Here is a 21,078-nt window from a genome sequence, read left to right as displayed (position 1 = left end):
GGAAGAACGAGCTAACAAAATCTATACTATGACCTTCGTTTCCCCTTAGGGTTCCTCCATGTCACCCAGAGATCACAGATGGACATTGGAGACAGATGAGTCACAGCCTTTGGTACTTAGAATTGGGAGTCACCCAAACCTGAGCCCTTTCTTTTCCACATTAGACTGTCACATCACCTTGTCACCTGAGCTTCTGCCCTTTAACATCCTGCCCTTTAACATAGAGCTGTTAGACACATCAACTTCTGCATTATATCTTGTTTCTTCTGCAGTTTCCATTCTTAGGAATATTTAATCAGATTTCCTTTTGTTCAGTAGTCAAAACTTTTTGTCCAAAATCTCAGTGTCACTTTTATATTTAAATCTTTACAACTGATTATTCCGTGCACAGGGTCTGTATGTCACCTTCACAGTGGTGAGTCTCACACCTTGGCTGCCTCTTTGGAGGACTGCGGTGACTCACTTAGGCTAGGAAGCATTGCTTTCAATGTTTGTGGGTAGGCAACATTTGGAGAAGTAAAGACAGCTCATATTAGCAATCACAACACCCATAGAGAATAATAATGCAGGATGGTCCTGAGTTCAAGATCAGCTTGGGTGCATAGTAAGAACCCATCTCACACACCAGAAAAAGAAATGAAAATACGGAGTAGTGAAACTGTACTAAACACATCAAGTACTTATTATTTAAAGAGATTGAATCCATGTTCCTTTTATATAAAGTAAATAATCAGTTTACTACTTGATCTTGAGTTCAGATTTTTATATTTTAGGTTTTGTTAAGCATATACCTCATTTTTTGCATTTTCTTTTGTTGCTGTTGAGACTTCTACTTGCTCAGGGTTTATTTAGTTTAGAGTCACTTTGCCCTAAGATAAATATGTATATTATGTATTTTCCTGGGCATCAGTCTTGTTATCAGCAAAATGAGTTCATAAACTGGATTCCCTGTTTGTGACAAGGACTCTGATAAGCAGCACTGTGCCATAGGCTCTTTCCTTAAATTGTATATGTCAATTTTTTTGTGTGTTGTTGTTGTTAATCTGGGAACAAAGGAATGGCTCTAAAGCTTTGAGCTCATGGTTGCCACAAGGCATTTTGAGCTGTTTAAGCAGACAAGTTCTCTCTAGGCAAAGGTATCAATGCTTACCACAATTTTGTAGAAGATAATTCGTTTAAAAAATTATTCACAGCTCTTCAACTGAATCAGCTACCTGCTCTCTCCTGGAATCCAACAACACTCTATTTCTTCAGGTAATACAAAGTCTTAGCTGTTATTGTCAGCGATTTCCTACATAATAGAGGAGCTTATGCCAAATGAGGCAGTCTGTGGGAAGTGGCCAGATTATCAAGATGCAGAAATGCAGGAGAATGAATGAGCACCCTGGTGTCTGTGTTTGCATTACTGTGCTCTGCTGTGCCCACCTCCTGCCTCGCCTACACTTCCTTGCTAAGCCTCCACAGTTCCAAGAAACTTGGGTTTCTTCTGACCAGTGGAGGAAATAGAATACCGTGTTTTGTTTCATGTTCATACTACAGGGCTGGACAGTACAGCTCTGTGGTGAGAGGATACTGTCCATGTCAAGGAGGATGGGTGAAGGCTGGGCAATATCTTTTAGCCTGAGGGCTTTCAGAAAAACTTCACTAATCTTTAAGGCAGTAATTAAAAAACCACCAGTGGGATTTGAGCACTATGGTTCAAAATAGTTTCATATGGTATGTTCTTTACCTCAGACAGGGAAAACTATTTGATTTAGTTTTTGTTTCTAAGGCATATAGTATAATCAGAATAGTAACTGACAGAAAGTGAATTTATAGCATATACCTGATGAATAAGTAAAATTTCAGACTCCTTATATATCACATGATATTTTGATATAGCTATCAATGTGGAGAGAAGAAGGAAGCGAAGGAGAATTATGCAGATTAATGCTAAGATATAAATAATGTCTGATAGATACCGTGTTCTCAAATACTATCTCCTCCCAGATATATTTTTCCTAAAGAGTTGAATTGTAAACTTGAAGTGTCTATCCAAACTATCATGAAAGAAATATTCTTGTTAAATCAGTGGTCAAGGAAACCACAGTACAAAGGGTGTTTGTTTCTTCCATGTCTGCTTGATAATCTTATACTCACAACTTTTTATATTCCCTCTGTCTTAGTTCCATGGCAAACTCATATTCTCCTCATATTGTCTTAACTTTATCTTGCTAGATGCTTCGGTTAGCTTTCTGTTCTAATGAGTGATTCTTGTACTCAAACTGTTTGTCGTCTCTGAGGATGGAATATGTGTACATTTGCGAAGCATGACTACTCCACTTGAGCGAACTGCCTAGCATGAGAAGGAAAACTGAAAAACGTGCAAACCAGAGCATGAAAGGATCCCATGTTTCTCTTTGAGAAAGGCTGACGTCATGTGCCCATTGCAAAATCAACACCATGGTTAAACACTCTTCAGGATGATAGTGCAGAGCAGAAGCCTGGCCCAAACCACAAGCCCTGGAACCGGTTCAAACCAAACACAGACAGGAAACCACCCACCCAGGAACAGAGACTTTAGGTGCTTCAAGCAAGAGGGGAGTGTAACCAATGACTGCCACTTCACTCTCCTTCATATGCTTAGCCGAACTTAGGAAAGGGTGAGTGTGTCCCAAGACATCCTGGAGGGATGGAAACTGAAATGTACTACAACCAACTCAGATGGTTAAAATCCTCCCCGAATGTTACTACTATGTGTCAAGGGACCTATGTCTTTTCACAGTTCAATTATTTACTTTGCTTTATTGCTAGAGATAAAATATTTTAATGTGAGGGTTAGAGACCAATAACTAAGACCTATTATTGGGACTGTGGAGTTGGGTCATTGGGTAAAGCCTGATGACCCAAAGTCAGAGCTCAGAACCCACAAAAATGCCAGATGAGGCAATAGAGATGTTGATAGTTTTTTAGTGGGCTCTGACTAGTAAATGGGAAACTGTGCATTCCTTTTTTGGTCATTTATTTCTTTAATTATTCATTTATTTTTACACTCCATATTTTATCCCCCGCTCATCCACCCTCTGACTGTTCCACATCCCATACCTCCTCTTCACCCCCTGTCTCCTCGTGTACGACCCTGCCCTCACCACCCAACCAACCAGATCTCTAAACTTCCTGGGACCTCCAGTCTCTTGAGGGTTAGGTGCATCTTTTCTGACTGAATCCAGACCTAGCAGTTTTCTGCTGTATATGTATTGGGGGTCTCATATCAGCTGCTATATGCTGCCTAGTTGGTGATCCAGTGTTTGAGAAATCTCCAGGGTCTAGGTTAGTTGAGACTGCTAGTCCTCCTACACAAGGTCGACCTCCTCCTCAGCTTTTTCCAGCCTTTCTCTAATTCAACCACAGGGCTCAGCAGCTTCTGTTCATTGGTTGGATGCAAATATCATCCTGAGAGAGGTAACTCAGACCCAGAAGGACATGCATGGAATGTACTCACTAATAAGTGGATATTAGCCAAAAAGTATAGAATACCCAAGATACAGTCCACAGAACTCAAAAAGGTCAATAAGATGAAGGGTCTAAGTGAGGACTCCCCTGTCCCACTTGGGAGGGAGAAGAAAGCAATCACAAGTGGGGAGGGCGAGAGGGATCTGGGAGGGGAAGTGGATGGGGGTTGGGTGGAGAGGAGAACCTGATTTAGAATTGGGCGAGGGAAAAGGATTGAAGCCCTGAGGGCCAGCAGAAAGAATGGAAACATGCAAGCTCAGGAGGTAGGAGGTTAAGGGGACCCTCCAGAATGTATCAGAGACCTGAGAGGTGAAAGACTCTCAGGACTCACAGGGAGGAACCTTAGATAAAATGCCAGACAGTAGGGAGAGGGAGCTTGTAGACCCCACCTCCTGCAGAAAGACAGAGCATCAAGTAAGGGAGGGGGGTGCCATCCCACAGTCAAAACTCTGACCCATAATTGTTCTTGTCTGAAAGAACTGCAGGGATAGAAATGAAGAGGAGCCTGAGGAAATGAAGGTCCAAGGACAGGCCCAAAGTTGGATCCAGCTTAAAGGAAGGCCCAAAGGCCTGACACTATTACTGACGCTATGGAGCGTCCACAAAAAGGGACCCTGTCATGACCACACTCCAGAAGACCCAACAAGAAGCTGAAAGAGACCGTGCATTCTATTGGGTAACACTAATACAGCACTTAACAAATGGCAGGCACTATTTGAAGCACTTGATGTATTTTAATTACCTATTATCTAGTAACAACTCTATGAGTTAACACTATTATCTCCAATTTCTTGAAGAGGAAATTGAGTCACAGAGAGATGAAGGAATCCTGTTTGCAATTAGCTGAATCAGGATTACATGGGCTTCTAATGATGGCCAAATTAACAGGTGTTTTTAACGAAGGCACATTTTTCTGAAAAGTCTTGTTGGATAGAGGAAGTCATCATAAAAAAAAATGCTTATTCACCTGTTCAGATGTGTGTAACGCGATCACTCTGTGTCTGGTGTTAAGATGGGGCAAAAGATAGCAAGTTCGTGCTATCTATATCATCTACCAGTGCACAGCGATAGCTGTCCTGCTGTATGTTCATAACATTGAAACAGCGGTTACTCTGGGGACTAGGGGGAAGGACAGTACTACAGCTTTCTCTGACCTGTGATGATTTTTGTCTGTTCTCTAGACAGGCTCAGTGTCTCCATCTTCTGATGAAACCAGGGTCACATTACTCTTAAGAATATGATAGAGGGCAAGCTTAAGCGAAATCAGACAAGTACATTTTAGATCCCCACCCCCACCCTTTATTGTGATTTGCTTCCGGAACCGAGATGGTACAAAAGTCAAGAAACAGATGTAAAGGCTGTCCAAGAGTGTCCTAAACACATGAGCATTTGGTTATAGAAATGATGAATGAGAAAATGAGAAGGGAAACTAGAAATGCTGGAGTGGTCCTGAGGAGACAGGCAAGCCTGGCTCCAACAGAAAGGGAGAGAGGGAAAACTAGCTGAGAGCATCCTGGGAGATTCTGCAATCAACTGCAATTGAACTGTGATCTAAAGCTGCAGTGCCAAGCCCAGCAAGGAGTCTTCAAGCCAAAGGACCTATGCCACTTCTTGTTGGAGATCATTGGCTGAGATTTGCTTGTTCATAGGAAGCATTGTCTCAGAATAGATGCACCAATTAATTTAATTTAATTTAATTTAATTTAATTTAATTTAATTTTTTGGGTTTTTCCCATTTTTTATTGGATATTTTCTTTATTTACATTTCAAATGTTATCCCCTTTCCTAGTTTCCCCTCCCCAACCCCTTATCCCTTCCCCTGTTCACCAACCTATCCACTCCCACTTCCTGGCCCTAGCATTCCCCTATACTGGAGCATAGAACCTTCACAGGTCCAAGGGCCTCTCCTCCCATTGATGACCAACTAGGCCACCCTCTGCTACATATGCAGCTAGAGCCATGAGTCCCACCATGTGTTTTCTTTGGTTGGTGGTTTAGTCCCAGGGAGCTCTGGAGATACTGGTTAGTTCATATTGTTTTTCCTCCTATTCATTTTAAACTGCAGTAACCAGGCCCAGTGGTTTGTGGTAGATTATGTTTCAAGGACATTGGCTATTCATGGGTTGCATTCTCAAGGATGCCATACAGGTTCAGGTCAGACTCTAAAGATGGGTCTGCCTCTATAATGAGAGAAACAGAAGGTATGGGAAAGGGCAAACATTGTAACATTCAATGCATTAAGTCTAGGAGAGGAAAGGAAGAAAACACTTACAAAGAGTGAGGCAAGAAAGAGAATCAGCCAAGGAAGAGTGGATGGCCAAAGTAGTGGCCATTATGACAGCCTGGTGCTTCATTAACTTCAAAAATGCTCTAGAAGACCATTGTAGAGGAGCATAGCCAAAGGGCAAGGTTGACAGTAGGTATTTATGATTGGTCTGAATGGAACATAGATAAGAACACCAGAGTCTGGGGAGGTGAATGCTTAGAAAGATAAGAATTGCCTTGACCGCAGGGCTAAGTGTTCCTAGTTCACTGTGGGGGTGGGAGCATGTGATATGTTTGAAGCATCATAAGAGTTTTCATGATGTGATAACTGACTGTGATGTTGAGTTGGATCAAAAAGAGATAGGAGCACTGGAGACTGGTCATGAGCCATTTACAGGTTCAGGTGAGAAGTCAAGCTCCCTTGGAGCAGGGCAGCACCAATGGAAACTGGGAATGCTTGGTAGATGAGGAAGTTTTGGTGAAAGTTGATTCATTACTGGTGAATGAAGAAGACTATAGAAGCTTGACTAGCTGAGAGAATCTCAGAGTGTGTACCGGAAGGAATGGAGGGGTTCAGGATCTAAACAATAAAAAATTAGGGGAAAATTGAAGATGCTGTGGTTGGTTTTGCTTTTAGTGGGTCAAGCTATTGGGGGACTATAACCTTAGAGAGCCTATCCGTGTGTGTGTGTGTGTGTGTATGTGTGTGCTTGCAGATATACATGTGTGTATGTGATCATGTGTATTTATGTCAGGTGTCTTCCTCAGTCTTTCTCCAGCTTATTTTCGATAGGGGTTCTTTCACTAGGAGTTTATGAGTTCAGCTAGACAACCTGGCCAGTGAGCTCCAGGGACCCACTTGTCTCTGTATCTCTATCCCCATCAGAAGGGTTGCAAACGTTCACAGCTACACTTAGCATCTTACATGGGTATATTACAAGTGCTTTATATACTGAGCCTTCTCCCTCCGCCCCCAGCCCTAAGTTCAGGGATGTTTATAGGAATCTGGGCAATAAAGCCGAAGGTTGGGTAAGATCACCAGAGTGATCTTAATGTAGAACTAAGGAGCCACTCCACTAGCGTTCTCAGCTGTCACAGACAGGAAACAGAGCCATGGCTATGAGAATGTCTTTGTATGCCGTAAAGACACTTCCTCTTTATGACTCATTTGAAAACTGATGACTACAACTCGGCTTAGGCTTAGTTAAGCACTTTCCCCCCATTACAATCTAGGTAAGGCATAGGATGTAATCAGCCCACAACAGGAAGCTGAGGGTGAATGGGTGGCATGGAGAAACTTGCCCTCTTGTCTACACAAGCTTCTATCCACCTCTGACCCCATGGCACAGTTGTACAAGGTCTTTATTCAGCCATATTTGTTGTTAAGCCTGATCCTTTATCTGGCGTCTTTGCAGAGATTTGCAAACTCTGCTATGAATTTGTCTTTGAAAAAAAAATACCTACCAAGAATGCGACTTTCCCCAGTACTATTGGAATTCCATGAGAAAAGCCAGACCAGTCATGAAAGCAAGATCAAGACAAAAATTAATGAACGTAAATGGTATTTGTGTTTAAATCCAAAGCCAAATGTGAATACCAATGGAAAGCTCCTGGTTTCTGCTAGTCGGGACTGGGAAAACATGGGTCTTTCAGAATAGGATACATCTTCTTTTTTTTAATACTTAATAAATGCATGTAATAACTTTAGAACAGACTTAGTTCATGCACTAAAATGAAACAAAGACTCTCAAATAATACTGATTAAAAATATTTACGTGGGGGTGGAGAGATGGCTCAGTGGTTGAGAGTACTGGCTACTGTTGTAGAAGACCTAGGTTCGATTCTCAGCCACCACCTAGTAACGCAGAGCCTCCTGTCACAGCAGTTTCAGGGAATCCGATGTCCATTGTTGTCGCTGCAGGCACCAGCCATGCTCATAGTGTATGAATAAAGATGGAGGTAAAACATCCAGACACATGAAATAAAAGTTTTATTTCATGATGCTCTTCTAGGAAAAGCAATCTATCGCTGCGTACCTTTTAACTTTATGCTTCACATCTTCCCCCCACTCATGTTCAAAAGCCATCTCAGGTCATCTAAAGACATTCTTTACTAGAATCTCATATCCACGGCCAGAGTAGATTTTCTCCCACTACTGGCATTCTTTTACCCATTTATCTTTTGTGTCAGATGTGTTTTCAAACAATTGTATACTTGATAATTAAAATGCCCACTCTATTTTAAGTGTGTCCCATTACTAAACTCAGCACTAAGCACCTACCTATAGTACTTTGATTTCAGCTTGACAGTACCCTAGGAAGAACCTATGGCCATATCTTTTATTTGTAAAGAAATAGATTTAGTGACATAAATAATTTTTTTTTTTGGTTTTTCGAAACAGGGTTTCTCTGTATAGCCCTGGCTGTCCTGGAACTCACTTTGTAGACCAGGCTGGCCTCGAACTCAGAAATCCGCCTGCCTCTGCCTCCCAAGTGCTGGGATTAAAGGCGTGCGCCACCACCGCCTGGCGACGTAAATAATTTTTAAAAGTGGTATGAATAGGAAGATGCAAAGCTAGAATTTGCACCAACAGTTTCATTTTTATTAGTGAAAAAGTCTGTACACATTCATACAGTAGTTTGCTGTTTTCTGTTATATTTTCTAGATTGTTTAGACTGAATATGGATTTGCTATCATGTTCTTCAATGGCCTCTCACAATTGCAACTGTTGGATTCTTGGTAAGTAACTGAAGAGGAGGCCAGTTGTAGGCAGTTCCATAAGATTAGGTCATAGAGTTCTGATTTTACCTTGCTTGTCCAGTTACCGATTGGTGGCATGTGTTGTATTTTGATACACGTTGTTCAAGATACATGTGCAATGGTAGCAATAAAATAATAATGGTCCTGCAAAGCATCGGAGACCTGGGAACTACCAACTCCAAGGCTGTGATAGCTTTGTGAGGCAGGAAGAGTGACTTTCATCTGCCTTTGCTACCATTTCACTGTGGGTATTACGGTTCTAAAGAGGAGTAGGGGAAGAGGCTTTTCATGAAGCACTAGTCATCGAACGTGGTCTGCAAAGGATGCTGCCACCCTGCTTTAAGTACCACACATGTGAGTCTAGCTTTCAATATGGTTGGCTTGGAAACCGAAGTGAATAAACAGACTGAAAATGGATCTCATTCTCATAATCAATTCAGATGACCTTAAAGAATGCAAATTTGTTCCTGGATTTGCTAATGCTAAGTTGCAACTGTTTAAATGTGGCAATGCTTTAGATGCTAAGGTATTTCTTTCAATGGAGAAGTGTTTCCAACATTGTGTAATTTCTTTTTCTTAAGGGTCAGGTAAAAGAAATGGAAAGTGACAGCCAGCATTTCAGTGTTGGGTAAACACTGGCATCAGAGTGTGAGGTCTAAGACCATGAAGGACTAGGACCCTCTGACCAGTCCATCGTCTTTCAGAAGACAATGCATATAAAAAATAAACTTATGATCACAATGATTGCTGTGGGCATGAAATCTACCGGAGAGCTAAAACATCCACCAAAGGTCTTTCACACACCTATTTTAGTGATCAGAATATAGACAGCCAAGCTGGTCAAATGGCACTGAATGATCATAGCAGACTTAGTGATGATGTGGCTTGGTTTTAAGCAGCACTGAGTGTGGCAATGGTATTATGACTCCTACTCTCCTGCATAACCCATTCTTGCCCAGTTTCTGAATGGAAATCAGATCAGGCCAGTGACTTACGTGTGTGCAACAGTTGAAAAAACAGGAGACTGAGACCATCTTGGGGGCGGGGGTGCTCCTGTTATTTTTGCTAGCAAGTGCCTCTATTCCAGACTCCAGGGTGCTGCCTTGAGAGCTAATTGAAGAACAGATAGATTTTTTTTCCTTTTCAACATAATTAAGGCTATAGGTTTTTGAATGGAAGAATTTCTGCAGCATCTTCAGTTTCTGATCCAGAATCTTGATTAGCCATTTCCCTATGATAACACTTTGGATTTATTTTCCTTTTATGACAATGATATATCCGTCAAGTCACAGACATCAAGTTTTGACAACTGGTCCACTATTTGCTTGTTTAGATATTTAAATACTTTTGTGCCCTATGATTTGTTGATTCTCCCTTGGAGAATCATGCTATTTCTATCTAAGATCAGGTGAGCATGTGCTTTTTGAATTCTTTCTAATCTATAGGGAGAAATTGGAAAATGGCATACTAAGTGATGCCAACTATCTGTTACATCTCTAACAGTAGGCAAACAGTGAGCAACACTGCTAAATATAAAAGGACATCCATCACACAATGGTACGGCTATAGGCTACCATATGATTGTTAAGCATTTTACTGCTAGTTGGTCTGTATTAAATTGCCTTAGAATCATTATCCTTTACTTATTTTAAGCATCTCCACCTTCCTTTCACACAGGAACTCTCTGTGTAGCTCTGGCTGGCCTGCAATACACAGAAATCTACCCATCTTTACCTCCCAAGGGCTGGGATTAAAGACATGCACCATACCATACCCTTCTATTGTGCTCCCTTTTCATCCATGAAACAATATCTGTGTTTTCTTCCCGCAGAAAAACCTCAGTAGATCAGCAGTATAGAGAGACGTAGACTATTGTATAGACACAGCTGGAACAGGGCAGAGCCATGAAGAAGGACACCTGTTTGTTCAGATTGCTGGGGTATATACAATTTGAAGGCCTCTTTCCGTACCATCTTCTTTCATATTCTCAGCACAAGATAACATCAGAAATATTGTTTCTAAGTAAGAATTGGATGGGACCATCTTACCATTCCCTTCAAAACCAGTAGGTAATTTAAGGAAAAGTCTCTTGTCTCTGTGTGTGTGTGTGTAAAACTTTACCCAGAATTTGATGTGCAATCTAACATTGGAGTTGAAGCAATATGTTCATCAAATGATCATTTTCTCACTATGGGAATAAAAATCTATTTTATCTTTTAAAAATAGCTCACTTGCACCTGTACCTATGACAAAATAGTCCTATTCTCTCTTATCTTTATTTCAGCTCCTTGTTTTGATAAGCACACACTGGCAATTGCATTTAATTTTCAATCCAAGGCCACAATACCACTTCTCACTGGAATGGGTAACTGGCTCACATGGGCAGATGCAGGGGATGTCTATCTAGAAGTGTTTTTCTAAACTGGTTTCTTGGAAAAGGAGACAGAAGAGTAACATTAGAAAGTCAAAGCTGTCCCTCACCTGACACACAGATTTATTATTCATATGGCTAGAGAAGCCCTGTGGACTTTGTGGTAAGACAGACATGTGGATTCACTGATGTCATGTCAGTGGGACTTGTCCCAGCTTCCTCTATGACTCAGGGAACTGCTGTTTCATCAGTATGTCTAAACTCCACTTCGATTCATCTCTGTCTCACTTTATGCAATACCTTGTAATGTTTATTAGATGACTTTGTGGTTTTTACGGTTCTAAAGTCCTCTCTTTAAAACCTCAAGGGCCCTGATTCACTAAGTAAAACTATGTTCATTTGTTAAGAAGGGCAAGAGAATTGGTGACAATCAAAGAAAAAAATGTTTTAAAAATTCATTCATGGCAAAGTGAAAAAATGGATATAGAGAGAAAGGGGAGCATTTTTTAAATTTCTTTTTTGCTCATTTTAGTCTTTTCCTAATTCTCTAGGGATCATAATATCTGCTATCATCTCCTTCAATCCGTTTTCTATGTTCCTTTTGATGGCTAACTTCATCACTGACTACACATACTACAATGTAAAACAGAAACATAGCATTTGCCAGTTTCCATTCCTTTGTGGGCTTCTTCCATATGAAACCAGTAGGCCTCTGAAATCGCCACCATCATGACTAATGCAGTTCCCACCAAGATTAAAGTGTGGATTTGAGTATTCTTGGGGGCTTAAAGTGTTCATCACAACTTCCACTCCTTGGAGTGTTGCCCATTGACATATATTCTGCCTTTTATCTTGAAGGGTTCTCCGCTTTCACATGACACAACTCCCAGTGTTTGAAACCAGAGCCTTTCCTATTCCAGGCCAGGATCTCGTCTGGCCTGCAGTTAGATGCCTCATACACAGCTCATACCCTCCGGTGTCTCAGTGACTTTGAAATACAATGCAGAGAACGTAAGGGATTCTTCTTAACAGTGACCATCCGCGATCCAGAAAGGATACTTGGAGAACACCAAGTCCGGGTCTTTTCATTATTTTTAGTGTATTTTAAACTCGAGTTCAACTCAATTTCCATATCTTCTGGTAAGGTGGGTTTCTTTCATATTCTTTCCTGTATTTCCTGTATTTAATTTTAGGTGTAGGACTTTTTATTTCCTTGAAAGTTCAACTTATTTTAGCCTCCAATTCCTGGTTGTTGAAAACAATTCGAAATCTAGGATTTGTTTATTTATTTATATTTTAATTGTGTGTGTGTGTGTGTGTGTGAGATGTGTGTGTGTATTTGTGTGTATGTACTCTTGTGTGTGTGTACGTGTGTGTGTGTGTGAAGGCAAGGAATCAGCTTCTAATGTCATTTCTTAGATGCTATCACCCTTAATTTTGAGACAAGGTTTCTCATTGGTATGGTGCTCAGAATAAGCCAGGCTGGTTGGTCAGCAGGCCCTAGGTATCCCCTATCCTTTCCTCCCTACTCCTCATGCCCATATTGTTTTCTGTATCATACAAAGTATCTTTATTTTTAATTAATTAATTAATTAATTAACATCCTAAATGTTGCTCCATCCCAGAGTTCTCCACCCCACATATCCCTCCCCTTTGCCTTTGAGAGGGTACCCTCCAGGTAGCCCTTTTATCTGGGGTTGTCAAGTCTCTACAGAACTAGGCACATCCTCTCCCACTGGCGCCAGACAAAGCTGTCAGTCCTCTGCTGCATATGCGCCATCCATGTCCAGCTTTTTACGTGGTGCTGATGATGGGAATCAGGACCTCATTCCTGCATGACCAGCACTTTACCAACTGATCTATGTCCCCAGCTCCTGTACTTTTACCTTTGATAGCAGCATTTTCACTAAACCCGAGAATAAGTTTGTTATAACTATGGAACTATCTCGTTAAGGGAGCATTGCAATAAAATTGAAAATGAACAGATTATAGATAGCTAAAGCCATGCTGTGCAATTGTCCTTGAGCAGTTCTGTGTTCTGTGCAGTGAGATGACTCAGCAGGTGAAGGGACCACCAACCCTGATGAACTAAGTTCAGTTGTGAGAACCCAAATATTAGAATCAACTTCTACAAGTTGTTCTTTGACATCTCCACATATGCTCTCTATATAGATATACCACACACACACACACACACACACACACACACACACACACACACACACACAGAGCCATCCTCTGTCATCCACACACATTCTGTGATACATGTACACATGTCTCACACATACACACAGGCACACGGCCATACTCTGACATCTAAAACATGCTGTGATACAGGTACATGTGTCACACACACAGTCTTATTCTGACATCCACACACAAGCTGTGATGCATGTATATGTGACACACATGCACATACACATTCATACACTAACATCCACAACATGCTGTGATATAGGTACAAATGTTACACAGTCATACTGTGACATCCCCACACATGCTGTGATACCTGAACATATGTCACACAACACACACACTCAGTAAAAAGTAACTCCATGGTCTTAGAGTTTCTAATTCTCTTCATAAATATCATTTGGTCTTTATGTATATGTAAGCAGTATAAAGAAACAAAAACTACCAATTTTCTGTCAAGACTTTATATGAGTGAGTGTGTGTGTGTACCAATGAAGATTAGCTATCATATACAGGCACACTGCCTGCCATTGAATTATACCCTAAGACACAGTAACAACACATTGAAACATGTCATCTGGTCTCTTTTCCATGTACATGTACCTATCCTTTAAATGGAACTTTTATGGGTACACTGTCTTATTACTACTATTTTCCATTAGCAATGTATCTTGTCTATTTCTTGACAATTTCCCTAAAAGGTGCTCTAATACAAATGTATTTTCTCTTCATTGCTACACAGTGTTACACTGTGTGAATATATGGTGCTTTACTCCCTATCTTATTGCTGTTGAAAAATAATATTCATTTTGCTGTGTATCCACCAATTTCCCCATGATACATACTCTCTCTGGCTATTCTGACAGGTTCACATCATTTCAAGTGGCTCCAACAAGAAAGGCAGTACAATGTCCTTTCAAGGACACTTGTAGTGTTGCAAAGGCTCCAGTCTACACACTGACCTCAAGTACTTTCTCTCTGCTCTATTTATACTTCCAACATTTACAAAGTGAACAATCCCAGTAAGAACATGTGTGAGGGTTCGATCTTACCCCAAAGGTCTGTACACTGAAGGCAAGGCCCAGCCTATGCCACAATAAAGAGTGGTGGAAACTTGGAGCTCTGTCTGTCTGTTTCTGTCTCTGCCTTTGTCTTTTCTGTCTGTCTGTCTGTCTGTCTGTCTGTCTCCTCTCTGTCAGCCTCTCTGTCTGTCTCTTTGTCTGTCTCTCTCTCCATCTGTCTCTGTCTCTCTCTGTCTGTCTCTGTCTCTGTCTGTCTGTCTCTGTCTCTGTCTCTCTGTCTCTCTGTCTCTCTGTCTCTCTGTCTCTCTGTCTCTCTCTCTCTCTCTCTCTGTGTGTGTGTGTGTGTGTGTGTGTGTGAACTTAGGTCACTGGAGCTGTGCCTTTGGTTGTGATCCCAAGATCTCTCCTGGTCTCTTTGCTCCCCTCACTGTGATGGAAGGATCACCTTCACTGCCATGCATTCCCATAGCAATGCATGACTTGGTAAGGCCCACAGCAACAGGACCAAGTGATTATGGACCCAAGGCCATTGTCATTCTTAGATTACTGTTTGCTTCATCTGATAGAGGAGAAGCACTCTGTACTTAGCGCTGTAACTTTTGTGCCTTGGTAGTGTTTGTCACAGAGCAGCCCACAGCCCTCAGCCCTCAGCAACTAAGTACTTTGGCACATTAGCTTCTGTCATGTCATGTCACATTATGCCAGTAGGGGACACCAGCATGCATACTGTCAGTGACTGCACCACTGCATTATGCCATGGCTCTCTACCATCACCTGAAGTTCAAGAGTACTTCACAATATTTGTCCCTCATTTTATTAGAAATTTGGGATTTCCATGGATGTGCATTTTTATGTTTAAGGAAATTTTAACATCATAGTGAGTATTCTAAGTTGCATGTTAGAGATTATGAAAATCTTACATTGAGTTAAAATGCTATGCTTTGAATATCCAAAGGGTTCGTACTTAACGCATTCTGACATACATTGAGGCAGTGGTAAATCCCCAGATTGTCAGAGAAGAGTCTCCTATCTCACAGTGCTCAGCTACTTTTGGTTAGTGAGACTTACCCTTCTGTTTGTGCTTTCTGTTGTTTGATTTCTATAGAACCACTCCCCATCATCCTTCTCACAGTGGCTCTGTTCCCCAGTGACTTGCTCAGCTGTCACTGTTCTTCGGGTCCTTCACTCCTCTCCAGCTACTGCCCCCATCACCCCTTTCCTTAGAAGTAAGTGAGATGCCCACATTGTCCTTAGCTGAGAGTCACTGTGCAATGAGGGAAGTATGACTTGGTGTCAGTAGTCACCATACTTTTTTTTTTCCTTTTCATAAACATCTCACAAAGGCCAGATACAACCTAACCCTTGCAGCTTGAGACTCCCGAAGGGGGCAGGACTGAACAAGGACACCCTGTGAGCCCAGTGTGTTCAGTGCACTTTCACCAGGACAAGCCCAAAGGAAGTCACACACGCTTTTGTTGTAGTCTCTGCTTAACTGGGTCCTGGGTTTTGCTATTTTTAAAGGAGGCCTGCTCTCTTGATCAGGGTTCAGAGACACATGAGGGTTGGTGTGTGACCCTCGGTGTGAGAACTGGTGTCTGGCTGTGGATGTGAGGGTCGGTGTGTGGTGCTAGAGATGTGGAAGAGAAGTTTTGGGTCTTAGAACTAAACTGAAAGACAGGAAAAAAAAGACCAATTTCCTGACCTTTCTGCCTCTCCTTTCCAAGCTCTGGGATCATAGCCCTGCTGCACTCTGTTCCTTAGCGTTAGGAACTGAACCTCCTCACGCAAACTTCGCATTCTGTATTACCCTCTACATGGTAGCTATTAGACTCCTGAACTTCATTTGAAAATCACTTTATTTTTCTACTGGAAACTGCTGTCCCCTATCAACAAGTTGATTCCCGAGGTGAGACTTTTCATCTTATACTTTGAACTTTCCAGATGGAGTGCTTCTATTTTTGGCTACATCCTTTATATGTTGTACAAACCCAAAGATGAGCTGGCAGGCCAATAAGTAGAAACTGGAAGCTTTATATTTTTATATGGAAAACTCACCCTCTGTATTGGTTTTGAAAATAAAAGTGATGAAAAGAAAAGATAGTTTTGTGTCAAAAGCTCTAAAAGTCAAGGTTTTGAAATACAAGAATACTTTTAAATATATATATATATATATATATATATATATATATATATGTATATATATATATGTATATATATATATGTATATATATATATATACACACACACACATATATATATGTATATATATATTCAATAGTTTTGGGTGGCTGCATTTTCTTTCATTAAAACTTTTTTAACTAGATATTTTCTTTATTTATATTTCAAATGTTATCTCCTTTCCTAGTCTTCCCTCCAAAAACCCCTACTCCATTCCCCGTCCCCCTGGTCACCAACACACCCACTCCCACTTCACTATCCTGGCATTCTCCTACACTGGGACATCGAGCCTTCACAGGACCAAGGGCCTATCCTCCCATTGATGTCCAACAAGGCCATCCTCTGCTACATATGCAGCTGGAGCCATGGGTCCCTCCGTGTGTGCGCTTTTGTTGGTGGTTTAGTCCCTGGGAGTTCCAGGGGTACTGGTTGGTTCATATTGTGGTCCTCCTATGGGGCTGCAGACCCCTTCAGCTCCTTGAGTCCTTTCTCTAGCTCCTCCATTGGGGAGCCTGTGCTTAGCCCAATGATTGTCTGCAAGCATCCACCTATTTATTTGTCAGGCACTGGCAGAGCCTCTCATAAGGCAACTATATCAGGCTACTGTCAGCAAGCACTTGTTGGCATCTACAATAGTGTCTGGGTTTGGTGATTATATATATGGGATGGATCTCCAGATGGGACAATCTTTCCTTCAGTCTCTGTTCCACACTTTGTCTCTGTATTTGCTCTCATGGGTATTTTGTTCCCTCTTCTAAGAAGGACTGAAGTGTCCACACTTTGGTCTTCCTTCTTCTTGAATTTCATGTGGTCTGTGAATTGTATCTTGGGTATTCAGAGCTTTGGGCTAATGTCCACTTATCAATGAGTGCATACCATGTGTGTTCTTTTATGATTGGGTTAACTCACTCAGGATGGTATTTTCTAGTTCCACCCACTTGCCTAAGCATTTCATGAAGTGATTGTTTTTAATAGCTGAGTAGTACTCCATTGTGTAAAATTTACTACATCTTCTGTATCCATTCCTCTGTTGAAGGACATCTGGATTGTTTCCAGCTTCTGGCTATTTTAAATATGGCTGCTGTGAACATAGTGGAGCGTGTGTCTTTATTACATGTTAGAGCATCTTCTGGGTATATGCTGGGTATAACTCTGGGTCCTTTATGTCCAATTTTCTGAGGAACTGCCAGATTAATTTCCAGAGTGGATGTACCAGCTTGAAATCCCACCAAAAATAGAGGCATGTTCTTCTTTCTCCACATTCTTGCCAGCATCTGCTGTTACCTGAGGTTTTTTTTAATCTCAACCATTCTGACTGGTGTGAGGTGGAATCTCAGGGTTGTTTTGATTTGCATTTCCCTGATGACTAAGGATGTTGAACATTTCTCTAGATCCTTCTCAGACATTCAGTATTCCTCAGTTGAGAATTCTTTGATTAGCTCTATACCCCATTTTAATAGGGTTATTTGGTTCTTGAGTTCTTTGAATATATTGAATATTAGCCCTCTATCAGATGTAGGGTTGGTAAAGATCTTTCCCCAATCTGTTGGTTGTGATTTTGTCCTGTTGATAGTGTCCTTTACCTTACAGAAGCTTTGCAATTTTATTAGGTCCCATTTGTTGATTCTTGATCTTAGAGCATAAGATATTGGTGTTCTGTTCAGGAAATTTTCCTCTGTGCCCATGTGCTCAGGGCTCTTCCCCACTTTCTTATCTATTAGTTTTAGTGTATCTGGTTTTATGTGGAGGTCCTTGATCCTTTTGGACTTGAGCTTTGTACAAGGAGATAAGAATGGATTGATTTTGCATTCTTCTAAGTGATGACCGCCAGTTGAACCAGCACTATTTGTTAGAAATGCTGTCTTATTTCCACTGGATGGTTTTAGCTCCTTTGTTAAAGATCAAGTGACCATAGGTGTGTAGGTTCATTTCTGGGTCTTCAATTCTGTTCCATTGATCTGCCTGCCTGTCTCTGTACCAAACCATGCAGTTTTTTTTTGTTTTTTTTTTTTATCACTACTGGCCTGAAGTCAGGATGGTAACTCCCCCAGAAGTTCTTTTATTGTTGAGAATAGTTTTTGCCATCCTGGGTTTTTTTGTTATTCCAGATGAATTTGCAAATTGCTCTTTCTAACTCTATGAAGAATTGAGTTGGAATTTTCATGGGAATTGCATTGAATCTGTAGATTGCTTTTAACAAGATGGTCATTTTTATTATATTAATCCTGCCAATCCACAATCATGGGAGATCTTTCCATCATCTGAGGTCTTCTTCAATTTCTTTCTTCAGAGATTTGAAGTTCTTGTCATACAGATATTTCATTTGCTTGGTTAGTGTCACATCAAGGTATTTTATATTATTTGTGACTATTGTGAAAGGTGTCATTTCCGTAATTTCTTTCTCAGCCTGTTTATCCTTTGAGTAGAGGAAGGCTACTGATTTGTTTGGGTTAATTTTATACCCAGCCACTTTGCTGAAGTTGTTTACCAGGTTTAGGAGATCTCTGGTGGAATTTTTGGGATCACTTAAGTATACTGTCATATCATCTGCAAATTGTGATAGTTTTACTTCTTCCATTCAAATTTGTATCCCCTTGATCTCCTTTTGTTGTCTAATTGCTCTGGCTAGGACTTTAAGTAGTATGCTGAATATGTAAGGAGAGAATGGGCAGCCTTGTCGAGTCCCTGATCTTAGTATGATTGCTTCAAGTTTCTCTCCATTTAGTTTGATGTTGGCTACTGGTTTGCTGTAGATTGCTTTTATTATGTTTAGGTATGGCCCTTGAATTCCTGATCTTTCCAAGACTTTTATCATGAATGGATGTTAGATTTTTGTCACGTGCTTTCTCAGCATCTAATGAAATGATCATGTGGTTTTTTTCTTTGAGTTTGTTTATTGAGTGAATTATGTTAATGGATTTCCTTATATTGAACCATCCCTGCATCCCTGGGATGAAGCCGATTTGATCATGATGGATGATCATTTTGATGTGTACTTGGATTCGGTTTGCAAGAATTTTATTGAGTATTTTTGCATCGATATTCATAAGGGAAATTGGTCTGAAGTTCATTTTCTTTTTTGGGTCTTTGTGTGCTTTAGGTACAAGTATAATTGTGGCTTCATAGAACGAACTGGGTAGTGTTACTTCTGTTTCTATTTTGTGGAATAATTTGAAGAGTATTGGTATTAGGTTTTCTTTGAAGGTCTGATAGAACTCTGCACTAAACCTATCTGGTCCTGGGCTTTATTTGATTGAAAGACTATTGGTGACACTTCTATTTCTTTTGTGTTTATATGACTGTTTAGATGGTTTATCTGATCCTCATTTAACTTTGGTTCCTAGTATCTGTCTAGAAAATTGTGCATTTCATCCTGATTTTCCAGTTTTGTTGAGTATAGGCTTTTATAGTTGGATCTAATGATTTTTTTGATTTCCCCAGTTTCTGTTATTATGTCTCCCTTTTCATTTCTGATTTTGCTAAATTGGATACTGTCTCTGTGCCCTCTGGTTAGTCTGGATAAAGGTTTATCTATCTTGTTGATTTTGTCAAAGAACCAGTTCCTGATTTTGTTGATTCTTTGTATAGTTCTTTTTATTTTTACTTGTCTGATTTCATCCCTGAGTTTTATTATCTCCTGCCTCTACTCTTGGGTATATTTGCTTCTTTCTATTCTAGAGCTTTGAGATGTGCTGTCAAGCTGCTAGTGTATGCTCTCTCCAGTTTCTATTTGGAGGCACTGAGAGCTATGAGTTTTCCTCTTAGCCCTATTTCCATTGTGTCCCATAACTTTTGGTATGATGTGTCTTGATTTTTATTGCATTCTAAAAAGTCTTTAATTTTTTTCTTTATTTCTCCCTTGACCAAATTATCATTGAGTAGACCATTGTTTAGCTTCCATGTCTATGTGGGCTTTCCATTATTTTTGTTGTTATTAGATACCAACCTTAGTCCATGGTGATCTGATAGGATGCACGGGATTATTTCAATCTTCTTGTATCTGTTGTGGCCCGTTTCGTGACAGATAATATGGTCAGTTTTAGAGAAGGTACCATTAGGTGCTGAGAAGATGGTATATTCTTTTGTTTTAGGATGAAATGTTCTATAAATATCTGTCAAATCCATTTGGTTCATAACTTCTGTTAGTTTTACTGTCTATGTTTAGTTTCTGTTTCCATGATCTGTCCATTGCTAAAAGTGGGTGTTGAAGTCTCCCACTATTATTGTGTGAAGTACAGTTTGTGCTTTGAGCTCTATTAAAGTTTCTTTTATGAATGTGGATGTAGGTATTCAGAATTGAGAGTTCATCTTGGTAGATTTTTCCTTTGATGAGTATGAAATATCCTTCCCTATCTTTCTTGATAACTTTAGGTTGAAAGTCGATTTTATTTGATATGAGAATGGCTACTCCAGCTTGTTTTTTGGAACCATTTGGAAAATTATTTTCCAACCTTTGACCCTGAGGTAGTGTCTGTCTTTTTCACTGAGTTATGTTTCTTGTATGCAGCAAAATGTTGGGTCCTGTTTATGTATCCAATCTGTTAGTCTTTGTCTTTTTATTTGAGGAATTGAATCCATTGGCATTAAGAAATATTATGAAAAAGTGATGGTTCCTTCCTGATATTTTTGTTGTTAGAGTGTTTATGTGGCTATTTTCTTTTTGGTTAGTTAAAAAGAAGATTAAACTTTTTTAATAGATAGAAGGTTTTCTATCTCCAGAGTTATTTCCCTTTGTGATTTATTTTGTGTTTCTATTTCTATTTTTAGATCCTGGATGGTTTTGTTGAATTTCTTCTC

At 40.3% G+C, this 21,078-nt stretch overlaps 1 long non-coding RNA gene across 2 annotated transcripts in view; it reads left to right on the top strand.

Moving 5' to 3' along the window:
- The first annotated feature begins 2,455 nt into the window (after window positions 1-2,455).
- The window catches only part of LOC110295484, a 31,974-nt gene continuing 13,351 nt past the window's right edge, over window positions 2,456-21,078 (top strand). The window contains exons 1-4 of one of the 2 annotated variants that reach the window (XR_003836748.1): window positions 2,456-2,642; window positions 3,970-4,168; window positions 8,423-8,496; window positions 10,195-10,425. This is a non-coding gene — a long non-coding RNA (uncharacterized LOC110295484). Of the gene's footprint in view, window positions 2,643-3,969; window positions 4,169-8,422; window positions 8,497-10,194; window positions 10,426-21,078 lie in introns of those variants that run through there. The other variant, XR_003836747.1, reaches the window with a different exon arrangement.

Source organism: Mus caroli, chromosome 5 (genome assembly GCF_900094665.2).
Source record: "Mus caroli chromosome 5, CAROLI_EIJ_v1.1, whole genome shotgun sequence".
NCBI classification, from domain to species: domain Eukaryota; kingdom Metazoa; phylum Chordata; class Mammalia; order Rodentia; family Muridae; genus Mus; species Mus caroli.
Note: the sequence above shows the minus strand (reverse complement) of the source record. Positions and strands in the feature narration are given on the sequence as shown.